This window comes from Topomyia yanbarensis, chromosome 3, assembly GCF_030247195.1.
Source record: "Topomyia yanbarensis strain Yona2022 chromosome 3, ASM3024719v1, whole genome shotgun sequence".
NCBI lineage: Eukaryota > Metazoa > Arthropoda > Insecta > Diptera > Culicidae > Topomyia > Topomyia yanbarensis.
In genome coordinates this window covers 295979984-295991878 of record NC_080672.1, presented here as the reverse complement: position 1 = coordinate 295991878, position 11895 = coordinate 295979984, and positions in this window count along the sequence as shown.

Below are 11895 nucleotides of genomic sequence, written 5' to 3'. Positions count from 1 at the left end.
CCGTGTGTTAGCGAAGAGTGTGGTGTTATGCTTCGCGCGTGCAGGGTTCGATTGAAAAATTCATAACGCCGAAAATACTCAAATGTTCTTTCCAAAATGTTAATGGCGCTAAGAAAAATGTTTTAAGAGAAAAGAAAGTCATCCAACATTTCAATATTTTACATTAAATAAGCAGCATGATTATTTTTAATAAACTTCATTCGAAAACTGAGAAAAGCACACATTTCATGTTTTCAACAATTTTTAATGTCTTCTTCAGTTATTGCAGTATTGGCGATCAAATAAAAGTATTTAAAAAAATTAAAGCGAATTACTACTATTTGAAAAAAAATTCGTGTCAAATATTTTAGACAGCCAAATCGAAAAAATGGTAAAAAATTTGGGGTGGTAAATTTTATGTGGAATGCTCCATATATAATGTAAAGTAGGGTGCATCACAATTCTGTGCCTAATAGTAATTAAGTATTATATGAAAAGCATAGCGATGCAGCCTTCTTTACAAATAACACAATTATACATCTGTATTCTGCCGCACATGTTATTCTTTATTCAAGTTATCAAAAAACGGAAGTCTTACTTGCTGAATTTACACCACGTAATCCAAAGGACCCTTTAACCCATTAAGAATAATGTGTGTAAATGTGCCTATATTTAGTCATTTTTTGTGATGATCCAACTAAATACTTATATATTGCGTAATTCATACAAAATGGAAAATATTTTTTTGGGTTGATTCCAAATTACGAAATGAAACATCGTATATATGACAAAAGATGATTATGATAATTTTGGATTCATTCCCCAATAAGTATTATGCCATTCTATGCCAAATGTCCAGTATGCCACATGTCCATTATGCCAAATGTCCCATTACCCCCCAATAAATATTATGCCAAATGTCCATTATGCCAAACGTCCGTTATGCCAAATGTCCCTTAACCCCCAATAGGTATTATGCCAAATGTCAATTATGCCAAACGTCCATTATGCCAAATGTCCTTACCTCTCAATAAGCATTATGCCAAATGTCCATTATGCCAAACGTCTTTATGCCAAACCCGTTATGCCAAACGTCCATTATGCCAAATGGGGTACACCCGGTTTCTATTATCCTGCTTCGGACAAAACACAGCTTAGATGCAGTTGTATCCAGCAGGTTGCAGGGTCGCATTCAACAATTACTCCCATTCCATAGCAGGCAACAAAAACAGGAGTACCGCAAAGAAACCAATCGCCGTGGGGGTTCCATTCACCGCGCACTTTCCATTTCTGATATATTTTCCCAAAAACAGATTCATGAAGACGTTTTTTTTAAATTTTTTTTATACCTTTATGGGTAGCTAGGGCCGAGGGTGGTGGCTAGCGGGTTTCATACATCCTTGACCTGACGGACCTGGTGCCTTGAACATAGGCAACGCAGATCCAAGGCCATCATTGAAATGATAAATTCTGCGTTTGAGATGTACTTCCCCCGGTTGCCGAATACCTGTAATTATTACTTGTTGCTTCGTATGTATGAATCTAATGTTCAGTCCTGGGTGGTGTATCGTGGAAGGTGTGATTTTTAGCGTTCGAGTCCAGGAGTGCATATCTGTCTGGATTAGCGTGAACGTTTACTAATTGTGTAATAGTGTGACCGCTCAAGGCTCGAGCATTTGAATGCTAGCGTGTCTCCAACTTTGCGTGCATAAATTCGATTTTAGATTCGTGTGGAAATTCGCATATTCACGTGTATTCTTGAACGATCGCGCGCGGACCGTGAATCTGATAATTAGTTTTTAGTGTATGGTAGAGGAACGTGTTGTCTGGTGAATATGAGTTTCATTCTTGATTGGTCCAACTGAAGGCATGAGTCTAGGCTGATCGAGAGTAGAGAATTCCGAACGTAGCTGGTCTATGATCGCACGAGTGGTGGGTTAATGCTTGAGACCGCGGTTGTAAAGTTATAGGTGCCGAAAAGTTCACTTAAGTAAAGGGGTGTTTTAATGTTGGCGAAATTGCGAGCGTAGGTATGTGTGGATGATTGAAATTGTAATGTAAGTTCGCGTTTTTGACCAGGTTTGTGTTATCGCGAAAGTTAGGGGCGTTTGTGCGTTTTGGATGTGAGTGTATATGGGAGAATATGCAATTGATTGTGTTAGTGAGTATTGGTATGAGCCTAACTTAAGATATAGTAATACAAGGAAAAATAACATGCCGAATGTTTCTTTTTTAGGTCACTAACCGTGCATTGAAGAATGCCCAAAAACTCTGAACTAGGCCCCGTCGAGTCCAGTCTGTCCGTCTCGTCCTGTCGTGTCTGGGGTTTCTAGGTTACATGCATTCACCAGATGAGACTAGCTTATGTCAGCTTACTTGTGCACTGGTTTCGTAGAATCGAGGCGATCATCGAAATGATAGATCCTACGAGTGAATGCACTTGGCCCAGTCACCTGTCAAGCATTTGTGTATTTGTGTGTGGAGCCTGTAAATAATATTTTAATACGAATATTTTATACGTTAAAATAAGAAATGTGTAATATACTACTTGCAGTTTGTTGATCGTTCCTACTTATCTGATTCCATCGAGTATGAGAACACATCTCCATTGTTCTAAATCCTGGCGACGTCTGATGGCAGAGAAGAATCATTGTTGGCAGCAATGTTGCTCTTCTTGGATGTATGAGCTCGAAAAGGTCATCACAAGAATATAACGCATGAGACCGAAAATAAATAAAAATAAAGAGAAGAGTTAGTATTGTTATTGAGTATTAATAATGTGCAGAATTTTTTTTTCGAGTGTTGTCCTACTGGAGCTGTAGAGCTAGTTTCTCGGAAGGGCTCCCCGTCAAAATCACATACTACAATTTACAGACGAGACAGGCAATGTCGCCCACTAAAACACTGCTTTAGGCCAATTGCAGCGGGCCGTGATTCTGAATGCGATATTCATTGCACGGTTCAGGTATGTGCGGACGTAGGGACTCGCGATCTCGAAGAGCTCGAGCATTTGTACGTTAACGGGTTCGATCGCGTGTGCCTTTGTATGTCGCGTGTGCTAACGTGTAGGTAACTTCGCGTGCATAAATTCTATATAAATGCCGTTTGCTTTCGCATATTCGCGTGTATTCTAGAATTATCGCGCGCGGACCGTGAATCTGATACTTAATTTTTCGTGTGCGGTTCAGATTCTAGAAAAAAGTGGGTTCTTACATACCACTAGAGTTCTCAGTCATGTCGCCAAGAAACGTGTTACCTTGTGGATATGAGCTTTATTTTTCGATTGGTATAACTGAATGTATGGACCTAAGTTACTAGAATGGAGGTTAAAGATTTCCGGACGTGACCGATTCACGATCGCGCGCGTTTGCGGGTTCGCGTTCTGAGACCGCGTTTGAAACTTCGTAAGTACTAAAACGTTCACGTTTTTACGGGAGTGTTGCGATCGCAAATGTAGGTGTGCGTAGATGATCACGAAGAGCTGAAATATCGATTGTTGACGTGTTTGTCGCGTGGGCTCGTGTGTATGTGCCACGCGGACCGTCATTCTGATATTTAGTTTTCGGTGTACGGATCACATTCTGACAGGGAGTGAGTTACTCCATATCACTAAATTTCTCGGTCATGTGTATATGAGAGCTTTCTTTTTAATTGATTCAATTGAAGGCATGAACCCAGACTTCTGAAATTGAGGATAGAGACTTCCGGGCGTGAACGATTCATGATCGCGCGAGTGCGGGGACTGTAGGTTCACGCTTGAGACCGCGTTTGAGTGATTACAAGTGCTGAGACGTTCATATCATCACCAGGATGTTATAATGTCTGGAAGAGCGCGAGTATAGGTTGCATGGATGGTCGCGAAGGGCTCAAGCATTTTTATATTTGTTTGTCGCGTGTATGTGACTTTGTGTGTATACATTCGATTTTTATGTAGTTTAGTGGATATGAGCATTATATTTGTGATTGGTCCACCTGAAGGCAGTGGACTTATGCTACTAAGGCCGAGAATAGGTGATTCCGGACGAAACCGATTCATGATCGCGCGAACACGGGCATTTGGAGGTTCACTCTCGAGACCGGGATTGTTAATTTATAAGTGCTAAACCATTCATTTAGTCACCGGGGTGTTATACTTTTTACGAGATCGTGGATGTGGTCGTGCGTGGATGATCGCGAAGGACTCGAGCGTTTGTATGTGGACGTTTTTGTCGCGTGTGCTAGTATGTAACTTCGCGTCGACACATTATTTTTATAAGCGTGTGGCCATTTGCATGTTCGCGTATTCTTCAATGATCGTGCGTGGACGTCTTGTCTAGTTTTTATTTCTATTGGTCCAACTAATGGCATGAATTTGGGCTGCTAGGATCAAGGGCGGAGACTTCCGGACGTGACCGATTCATGATTGCGCGAGCTTAGGTTCTTAGGTTCCAATCAATCTGGGTGTTTGAATATTGGCGAAATCGCGGGCGTTCGTATTTGTGACCAGGTTTGTGCCATCGCGTAGGCCACGTTTGTACGTTTGGAACGAGAGATTGCTAGTGTATACGAGAGAACAAGCAATTTGTGTTAGTGAGTGTTAGTATGGATCCAACCGAAAATATAGCAACAAAAGAAGGGTGCATGCAGAGAATGGGGCCCTAAACCCACATTGTATATTATTTGACCATGGCAATGGATAATAAAGGTCGCCAAGTTAAGTACTAAAATTGATCACAATATAGCTTAACTAAAAAGAAGATAATCGTATCCCAAGTTTCTGTGATATAATCACTGTAATACACTGTCGGAAATAATTATAAGGACACTTGCATCTCATAATTTATTTAAAAAGATCTGTGGAATATTTTTTTTTTTTGGTAAATTATTTTAAATTGTTCATTAACATAGCAACTTAGATAACATGAATTAAGAATTTTATTAACGTTTTTTCTCGTACATTAAATTTTTTATTTTTTGGTGATGGAAATAATTATAAGGACAGTCAAGTTGTTCGAAGATATTCGACATTTATCGTGGTAAATAAAAGTTTTAGTAGTGTGTTACATCTCCCTTGTTCATAATTACTTCCTGCAATCTTCGTGACATTGATTGAATAAAAGAATTCAGGGCTGCTTCATCCAATTTATTCCATTCGTCGATAATTGCGTGTTTCAATTGCTTCAGTTTCAAACCTGCGTCCATGCCTAAACACGTTTCGCGAAAGCATACCCCAGACGTTCTCTATAGGGTTAAGATCTGGACTGCAAGCAGGCCAGTCCAATACAGGGATGTTTCGATCGTTTAAAAAAGTTTTTGTGTAACGGGCAGACTGGCAAGCAGCATTATCCTGCTGAAAAATCATGGAATCTCCCATAACATTCTCTATAAAGGGTATTAATTCGCCTTCCAACAATTCGACATATTTATCAGCGTTCATTCTCGTCGATATGAAGCAGATTGGAGTTTTTCCTTTAAGACTAAATGCCGCCCAAATCATTAAGATGCCACCTCCGAAATTCCGATGCTCTTTATTTGGTTTTTTTCTGACGTTTGTCTATCCACGCAGCCGAACAACCATCTGGACCATCTAAATTAAATTTCTTTTCGTCACTAAAAACAACATTGGCCCATTCGTCTTCCCAAAATTGATGTTTTTCAGCGAAGTTCAACCTTGCTGTTTTATGTCGTAGTTTTAGATGAGGCACAGATACAGATTTTCCATAACAAATGTTACGATTGTCATGCAAAATTTGTCGGATGCGACGACTGGTCACAGGTATATTCGTTTCACGCACAATTTCCTGTGATGAGAGCTTCTCTTCTACCGCTAGGCGAGTAATCAACCTTTTATCGCGTGGAGAAACTACAGGCCGGCGTCCACTTCCCTTTTTCTTTCCGTAGTTTTCGCGTAAAGTTAAATAGTTATGAACAACAGTCTTACTTCTTTCAACTTTAAAGGCTATTTGTCGAAAAGAATAGCCCTCCTGCTGCAAAATTAATATCTTACCCTTTTCAAACTCGGTAAGTGGAGCTCCCTTCGGCATTCTCACGAAACCTTCTAAAAGAAACAATGTTTTCATGTTAACTCGAACATTCCGGTTGCTACATAGTGTATTACATTGGTACTTGCACGCGACAACTTCGAAAAATTACAATATAAATGCAATTCTTTAAATAACTTGAGACACTTAGATGCTGTCCTTATCGTTTTTTTCCATGCGGTTAAATGTCAACTTAGAGAAACGACACGCATACTCACTCATATATATGATTACGTGCTGTATGTAGTGGTGTATTCTTACAAAGATATTGTTAGTGCAGTATCAATTTGAAAGTATTGCACGTTGCTAAAAAAATAAGAATTTTCAACTGTCCTTATACTTATTTCCGACAGTGTACTGCTTTGGTGGAAAAGCCCCCGGACCACATCAAGGTACAGTATCATAAAGACGTTGAACAAATATTTTTTTAAATAAATAACAACACTACTGATACTCTTGATGTAAATCGAATCAGAACGGACGTTAGAATAAAAAAAAACACAGCTTTGAAACATCATTTCAGCTATTATTATTCCCGCTGCATTACCTTGTAGTAAAAAACTAGTTTGAGCGACTTTCATTAAAAAGCGCAAGTTTACATATGTTTTAAACCATCTATGTGAAGTAATCGCCAGGATTGAGTAAGCATTCATCATTTTTCATAAAATTACACGTAATAAATATGAAAATAAACTATTTGTCAACATTATTTGTAGCACGGTGAATTAGACCCTGAAGGAAGAGCAGCTGGATCAAGTGCTCAAAGATCCTACAAGAATCTACAATCTGGATGAATCGATGTTTGAACTCGTTGTTCGTAAAAGAAAATGCTGGTCTTCGAAGGATTCTAAGCAGGTTCACTCCGTATTTGGAAATAGGGACAAGGAAAGTTACAGTAGAGCACTTTTTACTGCTAGCGCAGCTGGAACGTTGCTTCCTTCTTTACTATTGTAACTGATGTCAACCGGAGTGCACCCAAGGATTGGGCTATTGGGAAAACTGAATCTGGTCGGATGACCGGAGGGGCATTTTTTGAATTTTTAAAGAACGTGTTCCAACCATGGCTCACGAAGAATAACATTGATTTACCGATTATTTTTAGACCAATATGAGAAAAGGGCGGAAGTCCAAATGAGTGTCTCTCTTTGTTTACTCTCTCTTCCGTCAATAACTTGGCCGCTTCTAATTTTGCTACTTAAGGTTCATGTTACCTTTGAGTAGGAAAAATTGTGTGCAGCTTTGCCACCAGATTATCCATTTAAACCTTTTCAAAACTCTAAAAGAAGACTATCAGACGATTTATTAGATCATAACGATTCAAATCATACAAAATAGTTGCTGGAAAAACTATTGGTTTCGCTAAATGGTGCTTTTGAAAAAGTGGCTGTGATTTTTTGTCACTACCACACCGTGCTGGGGTACGCAACACAACAGCGCAATGAAAAAAATCACAGCCACTTTTTCAAAAGCACCATTCAGCTAAGCCGATGGTTTTTCCAGCAGGTATTTTGCATGAATGAACTACCAAGCCTTGAGGTAACTTGAGCCTTAACTCTTAGCATAATATGCTAGACGACATCAGAGTCTTTCAATATTTATTGAAACAATGTTGGAAAGTTTTATGTTGACGCCATAATAATCGAAAGAGAAAGTAAACACAGGGAGACTCTCATTTGGACTTCCGTCCATTTCACATGTTGGTCTAGATTTTATTTGTGGATGGCCACAAGTCACATTCGACCCTAACTGTTACACAGTTCTGCATGAAGCATCAAATAGTTCTCATTTGTCTATTCCCGAATTCATCACACCTAACGCAACCGTTAGATGTAAGTTTTTTTTCGGACCACTAAAGATCCCATGGGAAGATCAGATATTGGATTTTCGAAAGAAGAACGGAATGCAAGCTATATCCAAAGCAGAAATATGCCCTCTCATAAATGAATCACTCATATCATTAACGAATAAGGAGCAGGTGATCCAAAATGGTTTTTTTGCGAAGTGGTTTGTTTCCGTGGAGCCCGAATGCTGTGAATTTCGCCAGCCTCCCGTCACAAGACTTGACCAACCCAGTTCTTACGACAGTAGCGAAACCAGTTCAAGAAGACAATTTCTTAGCTGCATTTGAACAATGCTTGTCACCTCAGCAACTGGCAGAATTTTGGAAGTTGGAGCAGTTTGAAGTGTGGCAGGGCAAAAAGAAACTAGAAGAATTGTTATATTTCTGGAGAGTTGCGAAGCATGACACTGGATCAGCCGAAACAAACAGCATTGTCAGCAGCGAGTTTAATGGATTTGAGGATTCAGCGATGGAGTCAACGGAATGAACGAAAATGACGATTCAAATCATTTAGAAATGTCCTGGAACGCAGGAAACGTGATCCCGGAGGATCCAGACGATTTGGTGGATATCGGTGAACTCCCGACTGATTTGGTTGAAGATGATAACGCAGATCATTTTATGGATGTGTTCAAACCCCCAGTTGGATTAAATACAAAAAAGTAAAGAAAGCTATCGAGCGTCCTCCGACTGTTGCTACCAGCCAGGGTTTCATGGATTTTAATGTAGAATACATTTAAGCTTTCAATATAGGGGTCCCGTTTCAAAATATCGGCTGCGGCACCGCGTCAGATTTTGAACGTTAATAACTTTTATCATACTTAACAGAATGATTTGATTTTTAGGCCAATTTGTTGAAAATATGTTCCTCTATGCTGTATTAAAATTTTAAGTATGTATAACATGCACTAATAACAAAAAATTGTGTTTTGAAAAATCTTTCGAAAACGACTCGGAAAAGTGAAAATTTTCAGCCCATCCCGCACAGAGCCGTCAAAATGGTGGACCAACCGAACAATAAAATAATGAAAAGTTTATATATAGGTCCACTACATGTTTGTTTTATGATTATTCGTATTTGGTTGCTTGACGAGAGCAGTTAGTGGGGGAAAGACGGCATACTCCTTTGGTTAGGCCATTAGAAGCCGGACGGAAAGGAAAGGCTCACGCACGGCACGAGAACGAGCGAGAAAGCGATAGTAGTGCATATTAGCGCGATTATATAAATATCTGTCGGTCGGTTTTTCTCATTCGTATTCGTTCAAGTACTAGCAAGCAGCCAGTCCACCGAAGTAAAGCAGTTGGCAATGACGACGGTCCGAAAAAGTGCCCCAGCTACTGGTGACTCATCGGAACTGTCGCCCTGCAAGAATTTCGCCCCAACTAAAGGGCAACTAATCTGTAGGCTATCGTTCCAGCGTCTATATAAGAAATACGATGTGTGGAACGAAAGAAAGAGAATTTAAATTATCCTCTCTCGCTCGTTTTCGTGCACTGCTTTTCCATTCCTTTCTGCTGCTAATACCATCATAACTTAAACGAATGTGCATGTTCCCCCACCATCTCATGGCCAGTGTTGCCACAATTGCATGTTGCTATTACACTTTGAATTATTTTATCGATCCTCTATAGTATTGATAAAATATAGAACGTGCAAAGTACACTAGTCGCATGCTTTTATTCGAACTTTTTGGCAGCCTCCGTTGATTAACTGCATAAATCGATTTGTTTGTGCAGCTCCTTGCTAGTAGCAAACTAAATAGCCTTTATCAGCGCTAACAAATAACACAAAAGAATTTAAATTTGTGAAAATATTTTCCTTCCTTCTTTTCAAATCTGTAACATTCTTTGAAAATATTGTTTGAATGTTGTTATTGAAAAACTGAACATGCAAGTTTGCTAGCACTGGCCACTACATTGAAGGCGATGGAAAGACAGAATATTCGTTTTGGTTATGCTAGTATTGGTAGCCGAACGGAAAGGAAAGGCGCAGGAATGGAACGAAAACGAGCGAGAGAGCGATAGTAGTGCTTTCTCGTGTGTTTATATATGAATATTGGTCAGTCGGTTTTTCTCATCATTCGTATTCATTCAAGCACTAGCAAGCAGCCAGTCCACCGAAGGAAAGCAGTTGGCAATGGCGATGGACGGAAACAGTGCCCCAGCTACTGGTGACTCATCGGAACTGTCGCCCTGCAAGAATTTCGCCCCAACTAAAGGGCAACTAATCTGTAGGCTATCGTTCCAGCGTCTGGTTCGTGAGATTGTACAGGACTGCAAAGTCGAGCTACGCTTACAAACCTCAGTCGTAATGATGCCCCGAGAAGCCAACGATGCCTACTGGTTCGAGAATGCAAAATAGTGCGCCTGGTTTGTTCGAGAATGCAAAATACTGCACCAAACGCATAACTTTCAGGCCAAATATATTAAACTGGCTCACCGTGTCGCGGGGAGTGCGTCTGAATTATGCTCCCGCAATAAAACAATAAACGGTTCTTTTCAGGACCAATTAATTGTGTTCTAATAAGAGTTAAACTGAAATATCCATTTGAGGTGTTTAACAATTTTCAGCAAGTAGGTTAGAAATACGATATGTGGATAGAAAGAGAATTTAAATTATCCTCGCTCGTTTTCGCGCACTGCTTTTCCATTCCTTTCTGCTGCTAATACATCATAAATTAAACGAATGTGCGTGTTCCCCACCATCCCATGGCCAGTGTTGCCACAATTGCATGTTGCTATTACACTTTGAATTATTTTTTCGATTCTCTCTAGTGTTGATAAAATATAGAACGTGCAAAGTACACTAGTCGCGTGCTTTTATTCGAACTTTTTGGCAGCCTCCTTTGATTAACTGCATAAATCATTAGATTTAAATTAACGTCTCGAAGTGAAGTCACGATGCTCCGGTTATGTCACAGACATTACCCACCCATCTTTTTTTAGTTTAGTAGAGCGAATACGAATTACTATCGCTCTCTCGCTTGCTCGTTTTCGGGCTATGTTCCTTTTCATTCTTTCCTGCTACTAATACTAGCATAATCAAAACGAATGTGCGTCTTCCCACCATCCATTTAGTGAGCAGTGTTGCCAAACGCATTTTCAGTTTTTCATCAATAACATTTCAACAATATTTTCAAAGAATGCTGTAGATTCGAAAAAAAGAAAAATAGTTGGTGATGGAAAAGAATTCCCAATTAGAATTTTTAACCATAATTATAACGAATCATTTGAAAATTTCACATGCAAACGTAATTTCGTTGCATATCATTAGATTTGGATTAACGTCACAAGTGTAGTTACGACACTCCAGTTATGTCGCAGACATTACCCACCCATCTTTTAATGTAGAATATTTAGTCTAGAAATCAGAATGTTCCAATGGTCGTTTCAGGCGACTTCAACATAGATGTTTCAAAACAAGAGAATTTGAAATTTGTTTATTTTATGAATGAATGTTTCAAGCTTCGTTTGATCTCTGATCCATCACAAGCAACTACACTTGCAGGCACATGCATTGATCTTGTATTTGTCAAAAACGTCAATGCAGAAACCCGAAGATATATTTCGTACTTTTCATATCACAGACCAATACTTTTTTTAATTGATCCAGTGGTTTAATTTCAAATGTAAACAACGCTTGAAAAATTATAACCGGTTGACGACCTACACCTACACCAATCATGTCAGAATCACCTCCTGGACAACAGCTAAGCCCGGAAATAGTAAGAAGTCAGAAGCATCCAACGAAAATCGAAGCCAGCGCATCTCCCCACCAAGGCCAACAACGCCAACAAAAACGGTCCTTGTCAGGACCACCATCATTTTTGTAAAGAATAATTTGAAATATTCCTCGCCCAAATCACCTTTTGTCCGAAAATTCCAATGAATATCAACATATTTGAAGAACGTGTTCCTTATGTATTCTACATCTCTCCGGTTATGTCGCAGACATTACCCACCCATCTTTTTTTAAACAGAAAACTGCAGCAAAAACTAGAAACCGAAGAAATTAAAAAGAGTGAACTAAGAGCGAAGAGGAAGGAAGAGTTGAAT